The 27,739-nt window shown below is 41.1% G+C and overlaps 1 pseudogene; it reads left to right on the forward strand.

Moving 5' to 3' along the window:
- Positions 1 to 1,047: 1,047 nt before the first annotated feature.
- On the forward strand, positions 1,048 to 27,501 carry LOC109927651 (annotated as a pseudogene).
- Positions 27,502 to 27,739: the final 238 nt, after the last annotated feature.

Here is a 27,739-nt window from a genome sequence, read left to right on the forward strand (position 1 = left end):
GATCTATGAACAGGATGACAAGATAATATTAAAGTGAGCGCTTTATCAGCTCTACGAATTATCTTAAATTAATCAGGATTATTCATGAATTGCTGCCTAATAACCAAATCAGGACTTATCGTGGTCAGTGGGCACTGACATTCAAATATACTCGGTGTTTTAGGGCTGAACGCTGAACCCTTTCAGTGAAACATACCACTCACAAAGCTTTTGCATAGGAGCAGAATTAAACAGCTTGCTTACCCTGCCATGCAGATGGTTGAGATCGTTTGTCCTTCTAAATAAGTTTTAAATAAACCGATCCACTTACAAATCCAGAACCGATGGCCTTTGTCACCTATGTGAATGTGTGTGTTTCACAACGAATTAACGTAACCTCGCAGAATATGAGGACATCTGAAGAGGACGATGGTAGTATTCATGTTGCGGGCAAATGCAAGTGCTTGACTCTAGTTTTGTGGTCCTGAATCCCACTGGAAAATGCACAAGTCTTCTCCTCAAAGAGCACTTCAGAGATCTGAGGATGCATCGACATACACAATTTTGGATTGTGGGAGGAAACTAGAGCACCCGGAGGAATACCACACAGACACGGGAGAATGTGCAAACTCCATCGACAGTCGCCCGAGGCTGGAATCGAACCCAGGTCCCTGGCCGTAGAGCTAAGCATTGTGCTGTTCCATCTGGATTGGAGATGTGCAGGTGACTATGTTTGCAGTTATTTCTTTCATGAGTCTCCTGTTGACAAAAGTGGTGATGTGATTTCGTAAGGGACTAGTCAAGTAATTTTTTCAAAAGAAATTGAAATCGATATGGCAGTCATTAAGGCGTTTTTCACTGAAATAGCTAGAGCTTATGAAAAATCAGTCATCCTACTGTAATACAATAACTTGCCCTGTCAAAGATGCATTATTGGTTCCTTTTCGTAGTGAATTCTGCTGTTGCCCTGCATGGCCCAGTCATGTACAGGCTTGCAAACGTTGGGTTGGGTTTGATTTCCTGGGATTGTCGAAGGATGGAGCTATCACGTTGGCTGGAATTTGTTGGATGCATTATTATCACTTTGAGCATCGGCACCTTTCATTCAGCAATCACCCGGAGCCGGCAAAATGCCTCGGGTTAATAGGTGCCATTAGACGCGACATTGTGTTCAGTACGTTGGAAACAATTCTGCCGTCGTACTACTTCACATGTTTATACGATCACAGTCTGAATTAATTTGCGAATTTAACATTAAAAAATCGTTAACTTTATTCTTGAGAAGTCGACCAAGAGTGCGTTATAACCAATCAGGTACTTTTGCCATATAGTCAATTTAACGTTGGTAATACAGCAATCAACGTATGCACCGCAAGCTCCCACAATTAGTCTTGTGACCAAAACCCATCAACCTCTTTTGGCATCTTTGAATGAGGCATAATTATTGGTTAAGGCACTGTGAGAGTTCTCCTGCTTTTCTTAGAAATATCTCTACTGGATCTAAGAGGAAAGGGCGGGCAACCCCGTAACGTTTAGTTTGAAACTGAGCCATTTGTCAGGTCATTGTTTAATGTCAGTGTGAGGTTTTGTCCGCAAGATTTGCTTTGGAACTTAAATCTACCAACTTTCAGTTTATAGACAGTGGTGTTATCACTGAATTATAGCTATGCTGTGTGGTGATCCCCTCGGATATAAGTGTTATCTTTTTTTTTCCTGTGTTTTTTATTACACCTTGTTCCTTCGCCTCCTCTGCAGCTTTTGGTTCAGATCTTTCCATTTTACACTGGCGATGGTTTTTGCAATTGAGGAAATAAATAACGATACAGCTCTGCTACCCGGTGTCATACTGGATACCCCATATGAGATTCTGGTGTGTTAACCCAGTTACCGTAAAAAGCAGAGGAGGCAAAAACCTCCTCTGTTAACTATGAAAGCTCCTCCTTTTTTTCTGCGATTTTTGCTGATGCTGGATCCATGAGTCTTTAGCAAAAGCACCTTCCATTGGTGCCTTCAGATTCCCTATGGTAGGAGATGGCGTTTAATAATTCAGTTACGCAGTGTGGGCAAATTTGTATCAGCGTATATGATATGATGTTATTAAAATCATTTAATCCATCTTCTATGCAAAATTCGGAACATTTATAAGTGAGCCAAAACAGACTGAAGTCTTCAGTTACATCCCCATAAGCATGTGCTCTCAGGATGTTGAGATGGTCCAATTCAATTACTGTGGATTGCTGTTTGGCTCGGTTTAGCCAGAGCTTTACAATGAGATTATTATTGCTGTTATTCGAAGATACTGCCTCAAAAGTCACATTTCAGAAACTTAGTGATGAATAGAAGGAAGCTATGAAACGAAAATGTTCAAAAATTATTCCAAAAATTGGCAATTTTAGTTCATTTTTACTCTTTCCTGAGATGTGGGTAGTGCTGGCAAAATCAATATTTGTTTCTACTCCCCAGTTACCCGTGAGCTGAATAGCTCCTTATATCATCTCCGAGCGAGTTTAAAAGTGAATCACTTTACATTGAACAAAAACAGTAACTGCTGGAAATTCTCAGCAGGACTGGCAGCATTTGTAGAAAGAAATCACAGTTAAAGTTTCTGGTCCAGTGATCCTTCTTCAGAATATTGCATGGAATCACTTGTAGGTTAGACCTTAGTGAACGACATGGGAACATTTGTTTTAGTACAATCATATTTTCAGGAAGCTGTCTTCAAGTTCCAGATGTAATCCTTCAAGTTAATCTGCACTGGTCAAATGCTGATGACATTTGCAGACCTGCACCTTCACCCTTTGCTCGTACTAAGACATTCTGCATGTGCTAAATAATTAAAATAACTACTTTATCGGAGTTCTACTTGATTGTAGTCAACCAGTCCATTGCTGCTAACGCTATCTCTGTGCAAGATGCGATGGCATTTTATCCACAGGCCGGGAAGCTACGCCAAAACAGCCCTAGTAGAAACTGCCAATGCTGGAGAATCTGAGATGACAAGGTGTAGAGCTGGATGAACACAGCAGGCCAAGCAGCATCAGAGGAGCAGGAAGGCTGACGTTTCGGGTCTGGACCTTTCTTCAGAAATGGGGGAGGGCAAGGGGATTCTGAAATAAATAGAGAGAGGGGGGCGGATGGAAGGTGGATAAAGGAGCAGATAGGTGGAGAGGAGACGGACAGGCCAAGGAGGTGGGGATGGAGCCAGTAAAAGTGAGTGTAGGTGGGGAGTTAGGATGGAGGTTGATCAGTCAACCTACAACCTACAACCTACAAGTCTACATCAGGGAATCCAAGCGGAGGGTTGGAGACGGCTTTGTGGAACACCTACGCTTGGTTCGCAACAAATGACTTCAACTCCCCCTCCCACTCCTTGGGTGACATGTCCATCCTGGACCTGCTCCAGTGCCACAACGATGCCACTCGAAGGTTGCAGGAACAGCACCTCATATTTCGCTTGGGAATCCTGCAGCCCAATGGTATCAATGTGGACTTCACAAGCTTCAAAATCTCCCCATCCCCGACCTCATCCCAAAACCAGCCCAGCTCTTCCCCACCCCGGACCTCATCCCAAAACCAGCCCAGCTCACCCCTGCCTCCTTGACTTGTCCAACTTTTCTCCCACCTATCCGCTCTCTCACCTCAACCCCCACCCCCAACTCCTACCTACCAGCCTCATCCCCGCCTCCTTGACCTGTCCGTCTTCCCTTGACTGACGTTTGTAGAAATATGGGCCAGGAACTGGCAGTTGGAACTAGTTTAATTTGGGATTACATCCAGCATGGAGTGGTTCGACCGAAGGGTCTGGTTCTGTGCTGTATGACTCTATGACTATGTCTCTATGACTGTGACTAAGACAACTTATCATTTGAGTAAGGGCAGGGACACATTTTTCAGGGGACAAAAACTGAGAAAAATAACTTGCATTTCAGTAAACTCTTATAAAGAGGAGGTTGATCCCCTCTAAGAACTAAAACTGAAACACCCAAAGAGGAGCACCTTGCCCTATAATCTGTAAAAGGATTGTGAAAGGTGGTGTAACCTGCCTTTGAGCAACTTCTAGTCATTAAGGAAAATTAATCCCTGACTCTCACTTTACAATCAACAAGTGACAATTTGTTTATCCAACCCTAACAGTGAACAAATCATCTAAACTATAAACAAACTGACTAAACCACTTCTAACTACTAACTATTCCTGAATAAAACAAGATTCTAATAGTATTTTGTTCCAATAAATACAATTCCCACTTATATATGAAAGAGTAGAATTTAGTCTCTCGAAATTACAGCCAGGTTATATGTCTTCCGGGTGAAGATGCAGGTCTGCAAATGTCATCAGCATTTGACCAGCGCAGATATAACTTGAAGGATTACACCTGGAACTTAAAGACAGCTTCCTGAAGATATGATTATACTAAAACAATGTCTTTCCGGATTTGAAATCACACAAGCTTTTGGAGCGCAGCCCCTTCGTGAGGTGCAGGGAGACAGCAGAGCACATAGACCCAGAGTTCACAGGCAGAGAGATCAACGGCAGAGAGATCAGAAGATCATACAACTGGTGTGAGTGGAGTGTCAGATGATGTCTCTCCAGGTGACCAAGAGTGTTAGACTGTGAGTAAAGTGTCAACAACTGAAAAACAGCAAAGGGATAACCTGTAATTTGATTAAGTGAGACAGAGAGATAATTACAAAAAGTTAAAAACAAAATGGTGCCAAAGATAAAACTAAATGACTGGAATAACATGATATGTATAAGAGTCACATGTCAAGGATCTAACCAAAGTAGTACGTATTCAAAAATGTACAAACTAATTAAGGTAGACCAATCATAACAATTGATTAAGGTGATGCTGTCTAAACAGGACAGTAGGGAAGATTTTACACATAGAGAACAGCATGGTGGGGTCACCAGTAGCACGACATCAACACAAGATTACTGTTGAGGCCGCCTTCATGGGTACAGAACTTGGTTATCAGTCCGTTCTCGGTGATTGTGCATTGTTGTGGATCTCGAAATCTGCCTTGGAGGATGCTTACCTGAAGATCGGAGCCAAATGCCCGTGACCGCTGTTGACACTTTACTCATCATCTAACACTCTTCGTCACCTGCACAGACGTATCAACTGACGCTCCACTCACATCAGTTGTATAATCCTTTGATCTCTCCGGCCTTGAACCCTCTGCCTATAAACTCTGGGTCTGTGTGCTCTGCTCTCTCACTGCACCTGATGAAGGGCTGTGCTCCGAAAGCTTGAGTGATTCCAAATAAACATGTTGGGCTATAATCTGGTGTTGTGTGACTTCTGACTTTGTCCACCCCAGTCCAACATTGGCTCCTCCACAGCATGTCTTCTGGAATATTCAATAGTTGTGCCATATGTACCTTTGTTGTTTAGTTGGTACTTTCTGTAATGCATAGGGAAGCCCGTGAGAGCCAGCAATTCTCTCTTGAGAGCTGAGGACTGTTAACTCTGATGGATGGCAATTAGTTCTCCTGTCTTTGCTCAAATGTCCTCTCCTTTAATACAATTGATAACATGTCAATTTCTTACAACAGGATTGGTGCTATGTTGTCAAAACCATCAGATTTAAATTTAATTGGTTTTTGGTATCTAAGTGCCTGGTTCAAATTGTTTGGCTTAATTCAGAATGCTGTTGTCTTGATATAAATTACTGCTTGGCCTGCTAACGGTACGGCCTTTTGATAGAAATGTTTCAATTCAGGTGCTCTCTGTGTACTTGCAAACTTTCAAGCTGCTCCTCACAGATTTATTAAATCTCTAAGCATAGAAAAAGAATATCGTCTTTTAAAGGGCCAAGCAAAGCTTTTCCCTCTAGCCGTTTACAAATACCAAATTCTAACTTCCTGCCTCCCAAGCTACAAGTACCCTACCCAATTTCACAACAAAATTATCTTGCAATATCAGCTATACTGTAAATGCACAGAACAATGCATAACCAGATAGATATTCCCAGAACTTCTGAAATTAAGGAAATGTAAAATGGAATGGTAGACAATGTTGCATATGAATTAATTGTGCAGAAAGCCTACTCAGCAACAAACAATACGATAAATACAATGGTAAACTATACAAAGTAAACATAATATTATCAGTTGAAATAAGTCAAATTTAAACTACACAATGTTTCGGTTTGGGCTCACTGGGTCATACATAATTCATGCTTGAGAGACAGTGAGCTTAAGTTTGGTGCCAGAAGCCAGATGAAATCTTCAAAGCTGCACTTCGCAATCTTGAATGAAAAGCAATGTTGAACATACTGATAAAAATGTAAAGGGTGTGACAAAGAGTAATTTTATGTTTGGTCAACGGTGTAAAGCAGGTCACGTAGAATTAGTAACATATCCCACATCATGTGTTTCTTTTTCCTCCATTGACTTTAATGGGAAGGGACAAAAGGCAAGATCGACAATTGCACAATACAATATCATACAAAGTTAGAATTATCCACAAGAAACCTATATGGATAGTGTGAGAGAGAGTAAGAGAATGTTTGACGACGTCCTTCATATTAAATTGTGAGGTTTGGACATTATGCGAGGTTGCAACTAGGATAAGGTGAATAAAGAAACAAAAGTTATTGGAATGAACGTTGGGAGAGAACTTTTGAATGAGACGTTTTGAAATAATTAAACGAGTAGTTTACTATATGTTTAAGAGGAGTTTCGCTTGCAATCATGACGCTAGTTAAAAGCTTTGCTCTTCTCCGCCGATATCTATGCCTTGATATCATGAACAACCACAAATTATAAATGAAACACAAGTGTTTTTGCTTTATTTTTGCTAGCATGGCTCCTTTTCTACCTATGCGTGCCTAAGCAATACAAAGGAATATCCATCATTTATTCAAACAATACCGAGTGATTACTATCAGGCTAGAGCATTAGCCCAGCTGGTGAAACATTTCAGATGGACCTAGATTGAGACAGTTAAGAGCAGTGATGACTATGGAAACTTTGGAATGCAAGTATTTGAAGAGGCAGTCTAACAATTAGGCGTTTACATAGCCCTTACTGAGTCGTTTCACATAACATACACAAAGGAGAAGTTACTGAAAACAATTGACACCGTAAAATCCTCTTGTACATAAGTTGTCGTTGCGTTTGTGAATGAAACAAACATAGCCACTCTGCTAAAAGAAATCATTACGCAAAATGTCAGCGACATATATTGGATTGGAAGTGAATCATGGGTTTCCACGTTGTTTTTTCCTCCAGAGGAAAGTAAAAAGGTTGCTTCTGGTACAATTGGAGTTGCAATTCGCAAAGTCGGTATATCAGGGATGAGGGAGTTCCTAATGAAAGTTCATCCATCATTGTATCCACGGAACCTCTTGTTGAAAATGTTTTGGGAAAGTTGTTTTGGCTGCACTGTAAGCGGTGGCGACACAGCAGATTCTCGAAAAACTGAATCAGATCTTCAGGAATGCAGCGGGACAGAAATTTTACATAATATGCAAAAAGAATTTACAGATGTGTTGCAATACAGAGTCACTTACAACGTTTACAAAGCAACTTATGCTTTAGCTCATGCACTTCACAGTATGGCATCATGTAAAACCGGGGAAGTGCCCTTCTCCAATGGGAGTTGTGCAAATGTTTCAAATTTTCAACCGTGGCAGGCGAGGAAGACTTAACATAAACTTAACGTAACGTTGACTGCATTTACACATATAGCCAATGTGGACAAATTCACAGTTGAATATTTGTAGTTAATGTGAACGTGTTCACACTTTCTTTCAAGTTGCTGTTTTACATGTGAACAGTGAATTTCATAACCAAGATCAGAGAAAAGTTTTATTTTGACGAAAATGGAGTCCCTGTCGCAACATATAACATTGTAAACTGGCAACCAAATGCCCTCAGTGATATTGACATTATAAATGTTGGGCACTGTGAGGGTCAGAATAGGCAATTGTTTGGAGTATGGGTGAGAAGTTGGTTAGCATTGTGGAGAACTAACCCTTTTTAAACACTGCCTGATTTTTAATTTCAATTTCCTTTCTCTGAAACGTAAAAGCAAACTCGTGGTTCTTGTACCAAAAGATGCCCTATATGCTGCTGCCTAATTCCTGATGTTGAGTGAAATTGCAACCGATAAAGCATTGCTAAGTGCAAATCTTCCACTCACCAATTCGAACGTCACTTAGCTTAATCAACTCTGAATATAAGACCAGTGAGATATTTTATTTTTATCCATTTCGAGAGCATAATGCCTTTACAGACATAGATAGAAATGTCAAAAAGTAAGTCAGTGCAGTTTAAGAACAAGAGTTACAAATGTAACTATATCTTCAATGACACTTAATGAACGAATGAACGCTCCCTAGCTTTGGTCTTCCTTTTTTGCAGTTTAGAAATGTTATATTATTCTTCTTAAGAAAGAAAACAATACAAAGAGGAAAATAATGAGCTCAGTGGCTTCTAAATAATGCTTTGAAAATGTTCATAAATGAGGCACGGATATTTTCGCAGGTAATTACTTTGTTGTTGGTTAGTGAACGGGAATTCAACATGGAAAGCTGTAAAGCCGAATGTTTTACCAGCACCCATTTTACACAATCGAACGAAGTCGCAATGAGCAGCAGGAAGACGAATTTAGAAGTTGGACTGATATTTTGGACCATTTTATACATTTCTCTCGATTTTCATTTGACAAGATTTGAAAATAGTGTATGACCTATATTTATTTAAATGTGGATCAAAGTCACTTTCAGTTTCCTCCCCGCTCCTTGAATTTCATCTCTGCATGAAATTTCAATTTGAAACATGCTTCGTTTATCAAAAGAAGAACCAGTTCTGAAACCTGGCTATTCAAGTCAGCAAAATATATGACTCACGTCGCTTTCCAGAACCCATTAATTAAATGTTGTCACTGCGCTAATTTGATATTCAGCGGTTCGGTGGCGGGAGGCTGGGGTAATGCTCTTTGGAATAAGGAGCGTTTAAAATCTTCGCGTTTACCATTTTAGCGTCAAAAAGGATATAAAATGCGCTGCGTATCCTCTACTGGGATGCTGTAATTCACTACTATGTTATATGTTTGGCCTTTCAAGGAGTTAATTTACTAAGACATTCCTGAAATGGTTGTTCTTCATGCAGACTATCACATACTACACACATAATTTTCTAACTTGATTAAAAGCAATAGAGATTACAAATTGATGTTTCAACACGTTTATCCATTATTCGTGCACAAGAGCTGCAAAACGTCCATGGATATGAATCCTCTTCTTTCTAAATAAAGGTGACGCAAGTGTTGGTGTTCACTGTGGGCAAAATTACAGAAACCGTTATTGAACACAAGATGATTAAATATCCGATCACGTGTTGAATCTTTCATTGAGTGAATGGACGTGCTTGATTTGGAAGTCTTATCAGTTTTATTCACTTCCTTCGAACTGAATTCTGAGTCTGGGAGAAGTCAACAATCCTGGATAAGTGGATATTTGCAGACCTTTTTTTTATGTCACGACCTTGGAGCAGTGGTCCAGAAGGAGAGTTCAACAGCCTTTGGAGGATTGTCAATGCTGGGATGAAGGCATGTTACCACAGGGACTGAGATATGGGACACTGGTGTTGGTTCGAAGTGGTACTCCTACTTCCTATGATCCATCAGCATAAAATTAAATTTACCTCTTCTGTGTCGCAGTCATTACCGCCCTTTAGCTGTACGATTTTTAGGCTGTAGAGGTAACTCTAAAACCCACGTCTTTGGTTGGTGCTCGCATAAATCCAAATGAAATGCTGGTCTTTATTGTAATTAGGCTGGAGTATAAAATGTATCGGAGTTTTATTACATCCATACAGTACATCAGTAACCTAATGTCTAGGGTACTGAGAACAATCGTGTTCTGTCTGGACTTGACACCAGCCCCCATTGCTACCGTAGTCTAATGATGGCCAAAAGGTTGAATTCTAGAAATGAGTAAGAGAGCCACACCTTGAATAAGGCAGCATTTGATGGTGGGCAGCCATAAGAATCCAAAATATAATTGAAACAATGGATAAACTGTCCGTTGGCTAGAGCTATACTTAGCACCAAGTTCTTGGAGTTAAAACATAGTTGCACCAGTTCCTCAGAGCATTGATCTCAGTCAATAACGTACAGCCACTTTGAAAATGAAATTTCTCCATCAGAAGACCAGAAGTGTAATGATCACACAGGATTCAGTCATATTTGCAACTACAAGGAAAATGGAGTAGTTTGTACCCGTATGCAGATAAACTATGAATTGTTTTTAGGCTTGTGATGACCAGGGGCATAGATTTAAGGTAAGGGTAGAACGCTCAGACAAGATGTGAGGAGAAGGGAATCCTTTTCATCCAGACATTGGCGACAGTCTGGAATTCACTGCCTGTAAGGGTTGTAGAGGAAGAAACCATGCTAGTATTTAAGAAGCGCTTAGATAGTTGGTAGCCCATTTCTGAATAATGGGCCCGACCCGAAACGTCAGCTTTCCTGCTCCTCTGATGCTGCCTGGCCTTCTGTGTACCTCCAGGTCCACACTGTTTTATCTCTGACTCCAGCATTGGCAGTTCTTACTACCACTTAGAATATTTTGTGCTGGTTTTTGACTGGTGTGGCTGTTTTGGCCCTAATGACAATTTCCTGTGCTGCTGATATCTATGATTCTGGTATCATACACATACATCGGCTGTAAGAGCATGTCAAAAGCTCGGAATACAGCAAGGCACAATTTACCTCCTGACTCCCCAAAGCCTTTTTGCCATCAACAAGGGCAAGTCAGGAATGTGACGGAATTCTCACCACTTCTCTGGGTGTTTGCATCTCCAGCAACACTCAAGAAGCGTCGCACCATCCAGGACAAAGCAGTTAGCTTGATTTGCATCATTCATTCCCTCCTGATGAATGAGCAGAGGCACAAATGTGTGCTATCTGTGAGATGTAACGCAGAAATTCACCAAGTCTGCTTTGGAAACACCTTCCAAACTCGCAACAAACATTATCTAGAAGGACAAGGGCAGCAGATACATGGAAACATTCATCCTGTAAGTTCTTCTCAAAGCCACTCAGCACTAACACTTGTAAATATAATCGCATTCACTCAGTTGCTGGATTAAAATTGTGGAACTTTCTCACTGATAGGATTGTAGAGGGTATCTAGTTTAAGTGGACTGTGGGGATTTAAGAAAGCAGTTCAGTATCACTTTCTGAAGGACAATCATGCATTAGCAATAAACGCTGGCCCCGCTAATGAAAACTGTATCCCATGAATTTAAAAAAAATCTTAAAATCCTACAGATACAAGAGTAGCTGCACTGCTGAATCATGCATTAGGCCGACGTCATTTTATTTCCTAAAATGGCAGATCCTTTTGTAAGGCCTTTCAGTCCTAGGTTCTTTCTTGATTCCTCGTTGACCCTTCAACCTGTGTGATAGATAAGAGTGGTATCAATGCATTATACAGTCCGGAATTAACTCTGCCTGTTGCTGATTTGGATACTTCTGTGCCCTCAGGAGTGTGACAATTATTATTTGCCAGGAGGTATGGTGTTTCCGCTCGTTGCTTTACTCACTCACTATGGCATTATTAAAAAATTAACTCTCACTCTACTGAATCCCGTCCTGTTTCGGTTATCTCCTCTTCCTTTGGGGCCATTATAACCGTGAATTACACACCAGCATTAGGTCCCCTCCAGTGCCCTGGAACGAGAGATGTACGCAATATCACACGTCTCTCAGGAAATGTTACCATTATGTAAGCCTGTGTCAGTCTCCATGACTAGCAATACACTTCTATGCCTGGTTCAATAGGGCATTCACTCTTGGTAGTGCAGTGCTCAGTTCTTACTGACATATGGTCGCCTGCTGCAAATGCTTTGCATCTGTGTCTGAATCTGTCTGATCCAGGAGTTTCCCACATTGATCTCCATGATATGGTTGCGATTTATGAACTGCAAAGATGTGAACTAGTTATAATTAATTACTGTCACCTTACAGATCAAAGTAGGTAATTGAATTGTTTGTAACATTGAATCCAGGTTCGGCGACTATGCTCTCTTTACTGATCTCAATCAACTCCAAACAAACCTTCTTTCTTGCTGGGTCTTCTTGCCCCTTATAAAGAGAACACTCTGTATTGCATTGTCATCTGAAGGAGTACCTTACTGGGCCGAATAATGGAAAATATAACGTAAAATTTTGCAATTTGAGTTCGCATTCACTGAGAGTTACAACGGTACAATTGCTGAATCAGAGAGTGATAGACTTTTACAGCACTGAGGGAGACCATTGCATCCATAATATTTCTACTGACTCTAAGAATATCCAGCCAGTAACACCCTTCTCCAGTTCCATCTCTGTAATATTCTAAAGTCATCACTTTCAAATATTTATATCCAGTTTTTCAGGAATCCGCCTCCTCCACTTTCCCAGACAGTGCATTCCCAATTCTAACAACTCTGAGTGACAAAGTTTCTCCTTACCACAGTCCTAACTGTCTAGCTTACAATCTTGAAATTGTGACCCTTTCTTGTTTCATTTGAACTCGGTGTATGGGCATTCCCGGCCAGCATTTGTTGTCGATCCTTAATGCCCTGTGAGACAGTCTCGGAGGGCAGGTGTGTACCATTGTCCGGTGGACCTGCAGTTGCATGATAGCTATAAAGGATAAAGATGGTGGATTTCCTTCCTTAAAAGGCATTACTGAACCGGCTGAGTATTTATAATGGTCAGCAACGTTTAACAGTAAACATGAGACTGGCATTAAATTCCAGATTTTATTTTTAGTTTGAACTCAAATGTCACCATCTGCTATGGTGGAACTCGAACTCAGACCATTAGCCTGACTTCTACACTGCATTAAAAAAGAGAAAAAGTTTGAGTATAATTGTGCAATGTGTTCATTCCAAAACAAAATTATGTTTCCAAAGTTGAACAAACATTTGTGTTGTATTAAACTTTAAAGAGCTTGACAGGGGAGTTTGATAGCACAACCCTCTTATCTTTCTGCTGTAAGTGTTGAAGGTTTTGACTTAATTTAGAATTTTCATTGCCATTCAGCATTATTACAATCATTTGGAAAGGCATGTGATAAAATAATAAAACTGTAAGGGTGCAATATTTTGATTTGTTTTAATAGTCCTAGATTGTATTTAGTTCAGATAATGTGTGTTCTTAATTCAATTGCAATTACAGAGGTTAACGTCACTTTTTTAATTTCCAGTACAGTTGTAGAGATTTACAACATGGAAACACTCTCTTCGGTCCAACTCATCAAAGCCAATCAGGTATCATAAATTAATCAGGTCCCATTTGCCAGCATTTGGCCAATATCCCTCCAAACTCTTCCCATTCATATAGCCATCCAGATGGCTTTTCAATATTGTAATGGTACCAGCCTCCAACACTTCCTCTGGTAGATTAATCCATACATGCACCACCCGCTGTATGAAAAAGTTGCCCCTTAGGTCCCTTTTAAATCTTTCCCCTCTCACATTAAACCCCCTAATACCTGTGGTTTTGGACCCCCCTACCTGGGGATAAGACCCTGGCTTTTCACCCTATCCATGCTCCTCATGGTTTCATGAACCTCCATAAGGTCAACCGTAAGCCTCCCATGCTCTAGAGAAAATAGGTCTAGTCTATTCAGCCTTTCCCTATGGCTCAACCCTGAAACCCTGGCAACATTCTTATAAATCTTTTCTGAACACTTTCAAGTTTCGCAACATCCATCCTACAGCAAGGAGAACAGAAGTGAACACAATATTCCACAATTTGCCTAACCAATGTCCTGTGCAGCTGAAACATGATTTCCCAACTCCTATCCTCAATGCACTCACTAATTAAGGCAAATGTACAAAATGCCTTCTTCACTACTCTGTCTCCCTGTGCCTCCAATTTCAAGGAAATATGAAATTGCAATCCAAGCTACACTTGCTCGTCAACAATCCCCAGGCTTCCAATTGAGTATATAAGTCCTTAACAATACGTAGCAACTCATATTTATCGAGATTAAACTCCACCCGTCACTCCTCAATCCAGCGGCCTTCTGATCAAGCTCCCGTTGTACTCTGAGGTAGTATTCTTTGCTATCCACTATAATGCTAATTTTGGAGTCATCTGCAAACTTACTAACCATACCGCCAATATTCAAATCCAAATCAATTATATAGATGACAGAAAGCAATAGACCCGGCACAGATTACTGCAAAATCCCATTGGTCACAGACTTCTATTCTGAAAAACAATCCTCCACCACCACTCTCTTTCTTCTACCCTGTATCCAAGTTTGTATCCAAATGGTTAGTTCTCCCTTATTCCATGTTATATAACCTTATTTAACAGTGTGTCATGCATAATCTTGTTGAAAACCTTACTGAAGTCTGTATAGAAAATGTTCACCGCTTTGACTTCATCAATTCTTCTTGTCACTTCTTTACTTCTTCAAAAAACTCATTCAAGTTAGTGAGACACAATTCCCCACACACAAAGCCATGTTGACTGTAAATAATTAGTCCCTGCATTTCCAAATCTATGGAAATCCTTTCCCTTAGTACCCCTTCAACAACTTGCCCACCGCTGGTGCTGACGTAGCTCACTGGTCAATAGTGCCCTGGCTTTTCCTTAAAACTTTGCTAAAATAACATACAGTTATTCTTCTTAAGTGCATGAATCTCTGTCTAAAGATATAACTAAGTTGAGGACTCAAATAAAAGGAAGACACTGCAGATGATGGACTTGTGAAATAAAAACCCAAAGTGCTGGAGAAACTCAACGGGTCTGGCAGCACCTGTGGTGAGGGAAACAGAGTTAATGTTTCGAGTGCAGTCTGGCTCTTTAGATCTTCAATTTGTGAACTTATGGCCTGGCATTTCTCCAATTTACTATTGCAAACAAGCCAGGCATCAACCATATTTCAAGGAAGAATGTAAGAAGTAATATCAGAAGCAGTAACCAAGTATATCTAAAAATCAAGTGCCAACCTACAAGCTCGCATGCCAAGCAGTAGATGTCATATGTGATGGAAAGAACTAAGTGAGCCACATACAATGGATGATGTGAAATATTTAATGTTGCCACATAACTAGTGGACAATTATGCAACTTTTAGCGGGGAGAACTTCCCAAGCATTCCCATCCACAATGATGAAATCAATCAGCACAACAATGTGAAAGACAGGTGATTTGCAAGTTTACTCAAACTATGCAATTGTCACTCCATCGGTGTTGTCCTTATCATCAGCAAAGGGATTAGAAGTGTTGTCGATAGTGTCATCAACTGGAATTTAAACAGCAATTATCTCCTCGTGGAGTCTCTGGGAAATTTACCAGAGCCATTCGGCTCCAGTCGTCATTGAAACACTGGTCCAAGTTTGGACAAAAGTGTTGAACTCCAGAAGTGAGGTGAATGTGACTGTCCGTGATATCAAAGCAGCAACTGCCCAAGTGTGGCATTAAGGAGCTCCAAGAATATTACAATCCGTGTGAATTGTGAGGAAAAATCGACTTGGTTGAAATCTTATGTGGCACAAAGGAAGATGTTTGTGATGTTGGATATCAATCATCTCAATGTTCGGAGGTCAGTGCAGGAATCACATAGAGTGGTGTCCTAGGCTCAATCATCTTCATCTACTGTATCATTGACCATCCGTCCATAAGAAGTCCGGAAGTGGGAATGTCCTCTGACGATTGCGCAATGCACAGCACTATCTACAATTCGTCAGGCACTGAAACATCTCAAGTCGAAATGCAGCAAGATCTGGACAACATGAATGCGTGGGCTGATAAATGGCAAGTAACATTAATGCCAGATAAGTCCAAGACCACAGCCAACTCCATCAAAAACAACCCAATCAGTTCTCTTTGACAGCCAATGGTTTTACCATTGCTAAGTCTATCCTTGACAATAAAGAGCCTGAAGCATACCATTGACCAGAGATCAAAATGAGCCACATTTGTCAGTTACGTGACAGCACGAGCAGGTCAGGAGCTTGTAATTCGATTGTAAGTAGCTCATCTCCTCTAAACAACAACTGTCCACAATCTACAATTCACAAATCAGGAGTGTCGTGTCATATTCTCCACTTTCCTGGATGATTGCAGTTCCAGGAACACTCAAACGTTTTGATACAAGCCAGGAGGAAACAGCTTGCCTGATATCAATTGATAACAATAGAGCTGAAACTGTTTGGGGATAACTTCTGGCAGCTGAAGTCCCGTTTTACAAGTTTGAACAGAGTTGCAATGAATTGTAGTGGATTGGAAGCAGCGAAGACTTCAGCCCTCTTTGTTTTTGAAGCAACAATACTTTGGTTAACAGCTAAACATTGCTAACTATTAGAGAGACTGAGTAAAAGCAGGGAGGATGAGAATTGCAATCAGCAGGATTTTATTCCATAAAGGGACATCCCAAATGATTTCTCGTCCATCATCTTAACCACTCGGCGATGACCGTATATCAGCACCCCCCTTGATTAACATCCCACCAATCACATTCAGTATGCACTTCCTTTATCACAGGTGCACAAGAGCAACGCGGAACACACTCGACAAGAAGCACAATAGCACCGTTGCTCACTCGACAACAACTCACTCTCTAGAAGGACAAAGATAGCAGATGTATAGAAATATCAGCACCTACAAGTTTCCTTTCGGCGACGTTGATTGATTGACGTATCAATTCTGATTCACTGTGCATTGTCACCATAATGGGAGCTATGAATGGGCAAATTGAAAAGGGTTCAATGCTTGAATATCCACTCAGAGATAGTAGGAAAATGAAGAAGGGTCCAGACCCGAAATGTCAGCTTTCCTGCTCCTTTGATGCTGCCTGGCCTGCTGTGTTCATCCAGCTTTACACCTTGTTATCTCAATGCTTGAATATGATGCATTTTCACGTTATCCCTGCATTTCATTAGATAATGCGTCAGCAAGCAGCACCATGCATTTCCCAGTAGGTCTTGTCATGTGTTGAAGTGTTACTATTTCTGAACCAGGAGGCCTGATATCAAGTCCCGCATACTCTTTAATAACATCTCTGAACAGGATGACGAAAAAATAAAAGTGAGCGCTTTATCAGCTCAAGTAAAGATCTTAAATTTGTCAGGATTGTTCAGCAATTGCTGCCTTATAATCAAATTATAATCAAATTAAAACTTATAGTGGTCAACGGGCACTGACATTCAAACAAGATAGATATTTTAGGGCTGAAAGCTGAATACTGTTAGTGAAACACAATAATCACAAAGACACTGCATAGCAGCAGCATTTAACAATTTTCTTCACCTCCCGTGCAGATGCTGGCTAAAAACCGAAAGAACTGCAAATGCTGTAAATAAAACAAAATGCAGAAATTGCTGGAAAAGCTCAGCAGGTCTGGCAGCATCTGAGGAAGGGTCACTTGACACGAAACTTTAACTCTGATGTCTGCCCATAGATTCTGCCAGACCTGCTGAGATTTTCCAGTAATTTCTGCTTTTGTTACTGCAGATGTTTGAGATATTTTTCCTTCTAAATAATTTGAAATAGGGCGACCAGTTTACAATTTCAGAAGTGACAGCCTTTGGCAAATTTGTGAGTTTGCGTGATTAACAACGAACAATGATTTGACTAGAATTAACATTACTCCGCAGAAGGGAAGTGATGATAGTATTCCCGTTGCTAGTAAATTCAGGTGCTGTACTTTTAGTTCTGTGGTCCTGAATCGCACTTCAAGATCATTTCAGAGTTGTGAGGATCCATCGACTTGCACATCTTTGATAGTGGGAGGAAACTGGATCACAAGGAGAAAACTCACACAAACATGGGAAAGGTGTGCCCGAGGCAGGATTTGAACCCAGGTCCCTGGCAGCAGTGCGAACCGCGATTGCAGACCCAATTGGATTGAAGGTACATAGGTGACTTCGTTTGCAATTATTTCCTTTATAAGTCTCATGTCGACTAAAGTGGTGATGTGTTCCCTTAAGAGACTAGCGAAGTAACTTGTTGACGTTCAACAGAGATTGAAATTTAATTGGTTCTCATTAGGACGTTTTTCACTGAAATAGCTAGAACTTGTGAAAAATCAGTCATTCTACTGTAAGCTGAGGACAATTACTTACCCTATCAAAGATGCATTACTGGTTCATTTTAGTAGTAAATTCTGCTGTTGCCTTGGCATGGTCCAGTAATGAGCAGGCTTGCCAACGTTAGGGTAGGTTTGATTTACTGGGCTTGGCGAAGGATGGAGATATTACATTGGGTGGAATTTTTGAGATGCATTCTTACCACGTTGAGCATCGCCATCTCTGTTTAGCAATCTCCCAGAGCCGGCAAAATGCCTCAGGTTAGTTCGGTAGATTGGAAAACATTTGCCCTCATGCTGCTTCAACGTTTATATGATCAAATTCTGAATTAATTTCCGAAGTTAGGGTAAAAAAATTCGTTCAGTTTGCTTTTGCAAAATTGCCCCAAATTGCTTCATAAAAAATCAGGTACTTTTGCAATTTATTTAATGTTGTAACGTGGTAATACAGCAATGTATGCTCCACAGGCTCCCCAATTAGTCTCATGATCAAAACTCTAAAACCTCTTTTAGGATTTTGGGATGAGGGATAATTGCTCGGTAAGGCATTGTGAGACTTCTCCTGCTGATCTTCGAAATACTTCTGTTGAACCCACGAGGGAAGGACGGTGGTCGCCTTAATGTTTCATTTGAAATTGGGCATATTGCCAGGTCTTTGTTTATCAGTTAAAATTTTGCGCTCAAGGATCTGTGTTGGAGCATAGAACAATTAGCTTTCAATTTAGAGACAGCGTGTTACCACTGAAGTGTAGTTAATAATAGCTAAGTGGAGGCCCCCTCGGATACAAATGTTATCGTAGTTTTCTGCGTTTTTGTTTTAAATTGTCTTTCTTCGCTTTATCTGCAGCTTTCGGTTTAGACCTTTCCGTTTTGCACTGGCGATGATTTTTGCAATCGAGGAAATAAATAACGATACAGCCCTGCTTCCCGGTGTCACATTTGGATACCGCCTATACGATTCTCGCAAGTTGACCCAGTTATCGCTAAAAGCAGCTATGGCGTTTCTGAACAAACCCGAGGAAAGTACATCCTCTGATAACTGTAAAAGCTCCTCCATTGTTTCGGCGATTGTTGCTGATTCTGGATCCACGAGGTCTTTAGCAATAGCACCTTTCATTGGTGCCTTCAGAATTCCTATGGTATGATATGGCTTTTAATAACTCAGTTATGTAATGTGAATAAGCTTGGATCAACAGTATATAATATGATGTTACTTGTGTCATCTAATCCATTGCCTAAGAAAAATTTGGAACCTGTGTTGTTAATCCAAAAGAGGCTGAAGTCTTCAATTGCATGCCCATTAGAATGTTCATTCGGGACGGTGAGATGGTCCAGTACAATTACTGTTGATTGCTTTTGGCTCGGCATAGCTATAGCTTTATAGCAAGGCTATATTTCCTCTTCCTTGAAGATACTGCTTCGAAAGTCTCATTTCAGAAACTTGAAGATGAATAGAAATAAACTATGAGAAAGCAAACATGCAAAAATGGTACCAAAAGTTAGCAATGTGATAGCCCAGAGCGCTATTCCTTGAACTTTTGTAATTAAGGGTTTGTAAAATTGAAGGGAAGCAACATAACATATGAATGTGATGTCTATCCAGCCTATCCAGCAGCAAACCACACCATAAACATAATGCTAAAGGATGCAATGCAAACATTGTAGGAAGCAGAAAGTCGTGGTTGAAGGTTGTTTCTGGGACTGGAGGCCTGTGACTATTGGTGTGCTACAGGGGTCGGTGCTGGGACCTTTCACATTTGTTACTTACGTAAATGATCTGGATGTGAATGCACAAGGCATGATTAGTAAGTTTGAGGATGATAAAAAGTTAGAAGGTACTGTTGATAGCGAGGAAGGTTATCAAAAATTACAGAGGTATCTTGATCAGATGAGGAAGTGGCCTAAGGATTGGCAAATGCAGGTAAGTGTGAGGTGTTGCACTTTAGAAAGTCAAACCAAGGTTGGATTTATACAGTAAATGGTAAGGTCCTGAGGAGTGTTGTGGAACAGAGGGACCTGGGGGAACAAGTACATTGCTCATTGAAAGCAGTGTCACAGGTGGACAGTGTGGTGAAAAAGATATTTAGCATGCTAGCCTTCATCGGTCGAGGCATTGCATATAGAATGGGACATCATGTTACAGTGTATACATCATTGGTGAGGCTGCACTTTGAGTATTGTGCACAGTTTGGGCGCCATGTTATAGGCAAGACATAGTTAAACTGGAAAGTATGCAAAGAAGATTTACAAGGATGTTGTCAGAACTAGTAGGCCTGAGTTATAGGGAGAGGTTGGCCAGGATAGGACTTTATTCCTTGGAACGTAGGAGAAAGAGAGGTGCCCTTATTGATGTGTATAAAGTCATGAGGGGCATAGATAGAATAAATGCGTATTGTCTTTTTCCCAGGGATAGGGAATGAAAACCAGTTGGCATACGGTTAAGTTGAGAGGGGAAAGATTTAAGAAGGACCTGAGGGCCGATTTCTTCACGCAGAGATTGGTTTATATATAGAATGGGCTGCCAGAGAATGCAGTTGAGGCAGATACAATAGCAACATTTACAAAAAGAACATTTGGATAAACACATAGATGAGAAGAGTTTAGAAGGATATGGACCAAATGCTGGAATTGGAAGTAATTGAGTGGGCACTATGGTCAGCATGGACCAATTTCGGCTGACGGGCCTGTTGCCATGCTGTATTACTCTACGACTGTATGACTGTATGATTCAATGACAAAGAAACCTGCAAGAAGCTAGAGAAGAAATTGTGGGGGCCCTGGCTGATATATTTGCATCATCGTTAGCCATGGGCAAGGTCAAAGGGGGCTGGAGGGTAGCGAATGTTGTGCCCTTAATCAAGAAGCACTGCAAAGAAACACCTGGGAATTATAGACCAATCCTCAGCCTACTTCCCAAAACTTCCACTTCCACTCATACATGCCCGCTTTGGTCCTTGAGGGGTCCTAATCTCTCTCTAGTTATACTGTTTCCTTTAATATACTTCAGGAATCTCAATAAGTCAGGTTTGGGTTCACCATAACCTTCTCAACCAAAGCTGTCTCATGCCCCATTTCACACTTCTGGTTTCCTTCTTCAGTAAACTCTTGCATCCCCTACATACCGCCAGGGATTCCTTGATCCTAGTTGCCTGATCCTGAGCTATACCTCCCCTTTTCTGATCGAGGCCACATTATCTCTTGTTGTCAAGGTTCCCTACCCCTGCCAACATTGCTCTTCACCCTCACAGGAACACATAGATCTTGAACTCGAGCTATCACACTTTTAAAGGCTTCCCACTTGCCGGAAAACAAACTACGCCAATCAACCCCTACAAGCTCCTGTCTAATTCCATTAAAATTCGCCTTGCCCCAATTTAGAACTTGAACCTGTGGACCAGTTTTGTCCTTCTCCACAACTATTTTAAAATTAATAGAACTATGGTCACTGATCCCAATGTCCTCCTCCACTGTCACCTCAGTCACCTGCCTTGCCTTATTTCCCAAGAATAGATCGAGTTTTGCCCCTTCCCGAGTAGGACCCTCTACATACTGCTTGAGAAAACTTTCCTGAATACATTTAACAAATTTCACCCCACCTAACCCCTTAACACTACGGAGGTCCCAGTCTTTATTAGCAAAATTAAAATCCCCAACTATGACAACCCTATTTCTCCTGCAAGTCTCCGCTATCTCCCTGCATATTTGTTCCTCTAATTCCTGTTGACTATTTTGGAGCCTATAGTACAACCTCCAGTAACGTCACCGTCCTCCTCTTATTTCTTCGGTTCCACCCACAAAGCCTCACCGGACGATCCCTCAGTTATTTCATCTCTCTAAGGTTTTGGAGTAGATCTGTAGCTCGGGTTGTGGGTGTTGAGGTTGGTTGGTTCGCTGAGCTGGTTTGTTGCTCCGCAGACGGTTCGTTACCATGCTTGGTAACATCCTCAGTGCAGCCTCTGATGATGCGTCGGTGTGTTTTCCCGCCTGGTTTTTAAACTCTGGGGTCCGTTGCGATGGGACCGCGATTGTACGGCCTCCCTAAAGTGCACAAGCCGGAAGTCCCCCTTGGACCCGCAGTCTCCCTACCAGGCACTCCATCGCACAGATTAGCCAGAGAACTACAAAGAAGACTCAAGCACCTAGTCAACAAATCACCCCACTCCATCCAGTCAGTCCAAGAATTCCTCAACTCCATCAAAGACATATAGAGGACGAAGCGACCATGATCTTGTTTGATATCACCGCCCTATTCACATCAATAGACATACCACTAGCAAGGGAAATAACGACAACGCTACTTGAACAAGAACACGACCCCAGTGAAACCATCTCCAAGGACAATATGCTTAAACTACTGGACCTACGCCTGACCACCCACTTCACCTTCAACGGCCAAACATACGAACAAATCAACGGGACACCCATGGGATCGCCTATCTCCAGACTCATAGCAGAAGCAGTGATGCAAGGACTGGAAAGGACTGCCCTTCCGAAAATCCAACCTAAACATTGGATACGCTATGTAGAAGACACCGTTGTCATCATTAAACGGACCAAATTAGAAGAGACACACAAACTCACAAACAACACCCTCACCGGAATAAAATTCACCAGAGAGGAGGAGAAGATCAAACAACTCCCATTCCTGGACGTTATGGTAGAGCGCAAGACAAATGGGGAACTGCAAATGAAAGTACACCGAAAAGCCACACACACAGACCAGGTACTGAACTTCAATAGTAACCATCCCAGCACACACAAACGAAGCTGCGTGCGAACACTATTTAAAAGGGCAACAACTCACTGCAGCAACATGGAACTACGCCAAGAGGAGGAGGAATACCTCTTCCAAGTGTTCAAGGATAATGGATATCCAAAGAACTGGGTCAGGAGATGCCTACAGGAACAGCATCAGAAACATTCTACATGCCCCCACGCACTTATCACACTACCCTACATCAGGAACATGTCAGAACTCACCACAAGACTTCTACGACAGCTGGGCATCAGAGTGGCACACAAGCCCACATCAACCCTACGACAAGTGCTCACCCAAACTAAAGACCCACTCCCCGTCATGGACAGGACCAATGTCATCTACAATATCCCCTGCAGAGACTGCGAGAAACACTACATCGGACAAACAGGAAGGACAACAACAGTACATGAACACCAACCGGCTGCAAAAAGACACGACAAATACTCACTCATCTCAATCCACATGGACAAGGAGAACCAGGACTTCGACTGGGACAACACGAAGATCCTTGGACAGGCTCGGCAGAGACAAACACGATAATTCCTGGAAGCATAGCACTCCACGAAGCATGCTATTAATAAACACATTGAACTCGACCCCATATACATTCCATTACGGAGGAAACCCGGAAGTGAGGCAATCCATCGCAACTGACCCCAGAGTTTAAAAACCAGGTGGGAAAACACACCGACACTTCATCAGAGGCTGCACTGAGGATGTTACCAAGCACGGTAACGAAACGTCTACGGAACAACAAACTATTTCATCTCTATCTACCGCTGTAATAGTCATCTTAATCGAAAATACAACTCCCTCTCCCCTCTTTCCTCCACCTCTGTCTCGACTGAAGCACCTGTACCCTGGAACATTAAGCGGCCAGTCCTGTCTCTCCCGTAGCCATGTTTCTGTCATGGCTATACTATCCCAGCCCCACGAACCTACCCACGCAAATTAGGTGGATTGGCCACGCTAAATTACCAATTCTTTTCAGGGATGTGCATTTGGTTGGGATTGTTCTGAGAAATGCAGGGTTACAGGGATAGGGTAAGGGTGTGGGTCTGGGATAATGTTGAAAATGTTGCTAGCGATATAAGGGCTTGGTTGAACAGTAATATGAAGTTTGAGCAATGCTGTACGGTAGGTCGTGTAGAATACTTACATATCCTACACCTGCCTTTTCTATTCACTCCATTGACTTCAATGGAAGGAAACAAAATACGAGGTCAACAGTGGACCCTCTGTACTTTATTGCGTGAAGTTGGAATTCGCACCAGGAACCCTGGAGATGCAGAGAGAGAGAGAGAGTGAAAGAATGTTCGAAGACGTTCTTCAAGTTAAATTGTAGGGATTAGACATTATGCGTGGTTGCAGTTCGGACACGGAGAATCAAGAAAGAGAAAAGCTTGCAATAAATCTTGGGAGTGAATATTTGATTGGCACATTTGAAGTTATTAAATAAGTAGTTTATTCTGCATTTAAGAAGAGCCACACCTATAAGCACCACACGATTTGGAATCATTGCACTTATCCACTGATGTTTTTGCCTTGATATCATGAACAACCACAAATTATAATTGAAACGCAAATGTTTTTGCTTTAGTTTTGACAGGTTAGCTACTTTTCTACCTGTGCGTGCCTGAGCAATAGAAAAGAATATCCATCATTTTTTGCGAACTATACCGAGTGATTACTATCAGGATCGAGCATTAGCCCAGCTGGTGAAACATTTCGGATGGACCTGGATCGGAACAGCTAAGAGTGACGATGACTATGGAAACTTTGGAATGCAAGCATTTGAAGAAGCAGTTCAACAATTAGGCGTTTGTATAGCTTTTTTCCGAGTCATTTCATATAACACACGCTCAAGAGAAATTACTGAAAATAATTGATGCCATAAAAACTTCCACTACAAAAGTTGTCGTTGCCTTTGTGGGAGAATCAAACATGGCTACTCTTCTAAAGGAAATGATAAGACAAAATGTCAGCGGCATACAATGTATTGGAACTGAATCGTAGGTTCCCGCGTTGCTTCTTCCTCTAGAGGAAAGTAAAAAGATTGTTTCTGGTACAACTGGAGTTGCAATTCGCAAAGTCAGCATTCCAGGGTTGAGGGAATTCCTCATGAAAGTTCATCCATCCTTATATCCAGGCAACCATTTGGTGAAAACGTTTTGGGAAAGTTGTTTCTGCTGCAATCTAAGTGGTGGAAACAAAACAGATTCTCGAAAATCTGAAACGGAGCTTAAGGAATGCACAGGGAGAGAAAATCTACAGAATGTCCAAAACGAACTTACTGATGTGTTGCAATACAGAGTCACTTACAATGTGTACAAAGCAACTAATGCTATAGCTCATGCACTGCACAATATGGCGTCATGTAAAGGTGGGGAAGGACCTTTCTCCAACGGGAGTTGTGCAAATGTTTCAAATTTTCAACAGTGACAGGTGAGGAACACTTAACGTGATTTGACGACTGCATTTACATTAAAATTCAATGTGGCCAAATTCCCGGTTGAACATTTGCAATTAATGTAAACGAGTGAACATGAGAACAGTAAGTTTCATAACCAAGATTGGCGAAAAGGTTTATTTTGACGAAAACGGAGATCCTATCCCTACATATGACATTTTAACTGGTAGCCAAATGCCCTCGGTGGCATTGATATTGTAAATTTTGGGCTCTATGATGGATCAGCTCGTACCGGAGAAGAATTTTCGATAACAGAAGGGGCAATTGTTTGGAATGGAAAGCAGAAGTCGGTAAGATTTTTAAACACTGCCTTTTTTATAATTTCAATTTCTCTTCTCTGAAACGGAAAAGCAAACTGATGGTTGCTGTATCAAATAGGCGCCCTACCCGCTGCTGCCCATTTCCTGATGTGAAGGAAAATTGCAACTTATCAAGCATTGTTAAACAGAACATATCTGCTCAACAATTCCAAAATTTAGCTTGATGAATGCAGAATGTAATACCAGAGAGATATTTTATTTGCAGCCACTTGAACAGCAGATTTTCTTTGCACGTAACTGATGTAATTAAATTTTGCAAAAAAGTACGGTTTAACAATGAATTATAAACTTAACTATATGTTAAAATACACTGAATGAACAAATAAATGTATGAACCACAAACATTAAATCTAAACATAGAGAAAAGTGGTTGAATAGGTTTGAAAGCAAATCTAGGGGAGCAATGGATACGTTGGTTGTGCATAAAGGAATATTATGGTTCATATTCATCTTGGCTACAAACACATTTGTGCCACATAAGAACCAAGCTATGACCGTCTCCAACAGGAGAGGATCTAATCATCTCCCCTTCATATTCAAAAGCATCAGCATCGCTGGCTGCGACACCATCAGCATCACAGGGGGTACCATTTACAAGAAACTGAACCAGACTAATATAAGTTCTGTGGCTACAAAAGCAAATCAGATGCTCGGAAACCTGCAAAAGTTAGCTAACCTCTCGGCTCTCCAAAACATAACCATACCTTCAAGGCACAAGTCAGGACTGTGATAGCATCTTCCCTCTTGCCTGGATGGATGCAGTTCCAATAAATCTGAACAAGCTTGACACCATCTCGGAAAAAGTGGCCTACTTGATTGGCAGCACATTCACAAACATTCACTTCCTCTACAATAAATGTATTTCAACTTCGGGAAGGCAGACAATGACCAACTGGAGATGGTTAATAAACGCTGGACTGACCAAAAACCACCACATCCCGTGAATGAATGAAGAAAAACGTTTATATTTCTGAATCTGGTTTTCATTTTATCCATTAAACGGTATTACTGCACGTTGCATCCAATTGTATTTGGTTGTTTCCCTATTTCCTTTTATCAATAATAAATGAAGCAGCTCCGAGGACACATCATGAGTGTTATTACCAGAATCTGAATTCATCAAAAATTACCTGTTTCTGCAACTTCAAATCTATTCCAAGCACTTTACAGTGGCTTTTAACTGGGACATGATGAGGCCATAAACCGTTATATATTTCCAAAAGGACAATCCTAACAAAAGGTAAGAGAAATAGGCTTTTTTTCTCTTGCTGTATCTCAGAGTGAACGTTGTACATTTGCCACATGGATTTACTAATATTTCTCCACCATTGTATTCATATTCATAATCAGGTTCCTAAAGCTGTTTGCTCTGAAAGCTGCCATCAAGGAACAAGGAAAGCAAGAAGAAAAGGACAACCCATTTGCTGTTTTGATTGCATACCATGTGCGCAAGGTGAAATTAGTAACACAACTGGTAAGAAAACACCAATGCAAAGGCATTGCTGCTTAAATTTGATATTTGCATTGCTCAGGCGTTGAGATTCCTCATATAATGACAAAGTCTTGTTTTTTAGATTCCACTCATTGCATAAGATGTCCATTGGAATTCAAATCTAATGAGAGACGGGATCAGTGTGTTCCAAAGGATATCGTGTTTCTTTTCTTTTTCGAGACATTGGGAATAATTTTGGTGACACTGGCGTTGTTTGGAGCCTGCAACACTGTTGGTGTATTCGCAATATTCTATGCCTATAGACACACACCGATTGTTAAAGCTAATAACTCTGAGTTAAGCTTCCTTTTTCTTTTTGCCCTGACACTTTGTTTTCTGTGTTCAATTAAATTCATTGGTGAACTTTTAGTTTGGTCCTGTATGCTCTGCCACGTAGCATTTGGTATTAGTTTTGTTATAGTATTCTTCTGAACAAAGAAAACAATTCAAAGAGGAGCATAATGGGCTCAGTGGCTTCCAAAAAGAGTTTTGAAAATGTTCATAAATGAAGCCCGGATATTTCAGTAGATGATGATTTTGTCGTAAAGATAGCAAATGGGAATTCCATGTGGAGGGCCGTAAAGCCGAATGTTTTTCCAGCACCCATTCTACTCAATCCAGCGAACCCACAATGACCAGCAGGATTTGCAATTTTGAAGTCGAGCTGATA

This window comes from Rhincodon typus, chromosome 13 (genome assembly GCF_021869965.1).
Source record: "Rhincodon typus isolate 14 chromosome 13, sRhiTyp1.1, whole genome shotgun sequence".
Classification (NCBI taxonomy): Eukaryota; Metazoa; Chordata; class Chondrichthyes; order Orectolobiformes; family Rhincodontidae; genus Rhincodon; species Rhincodon typus.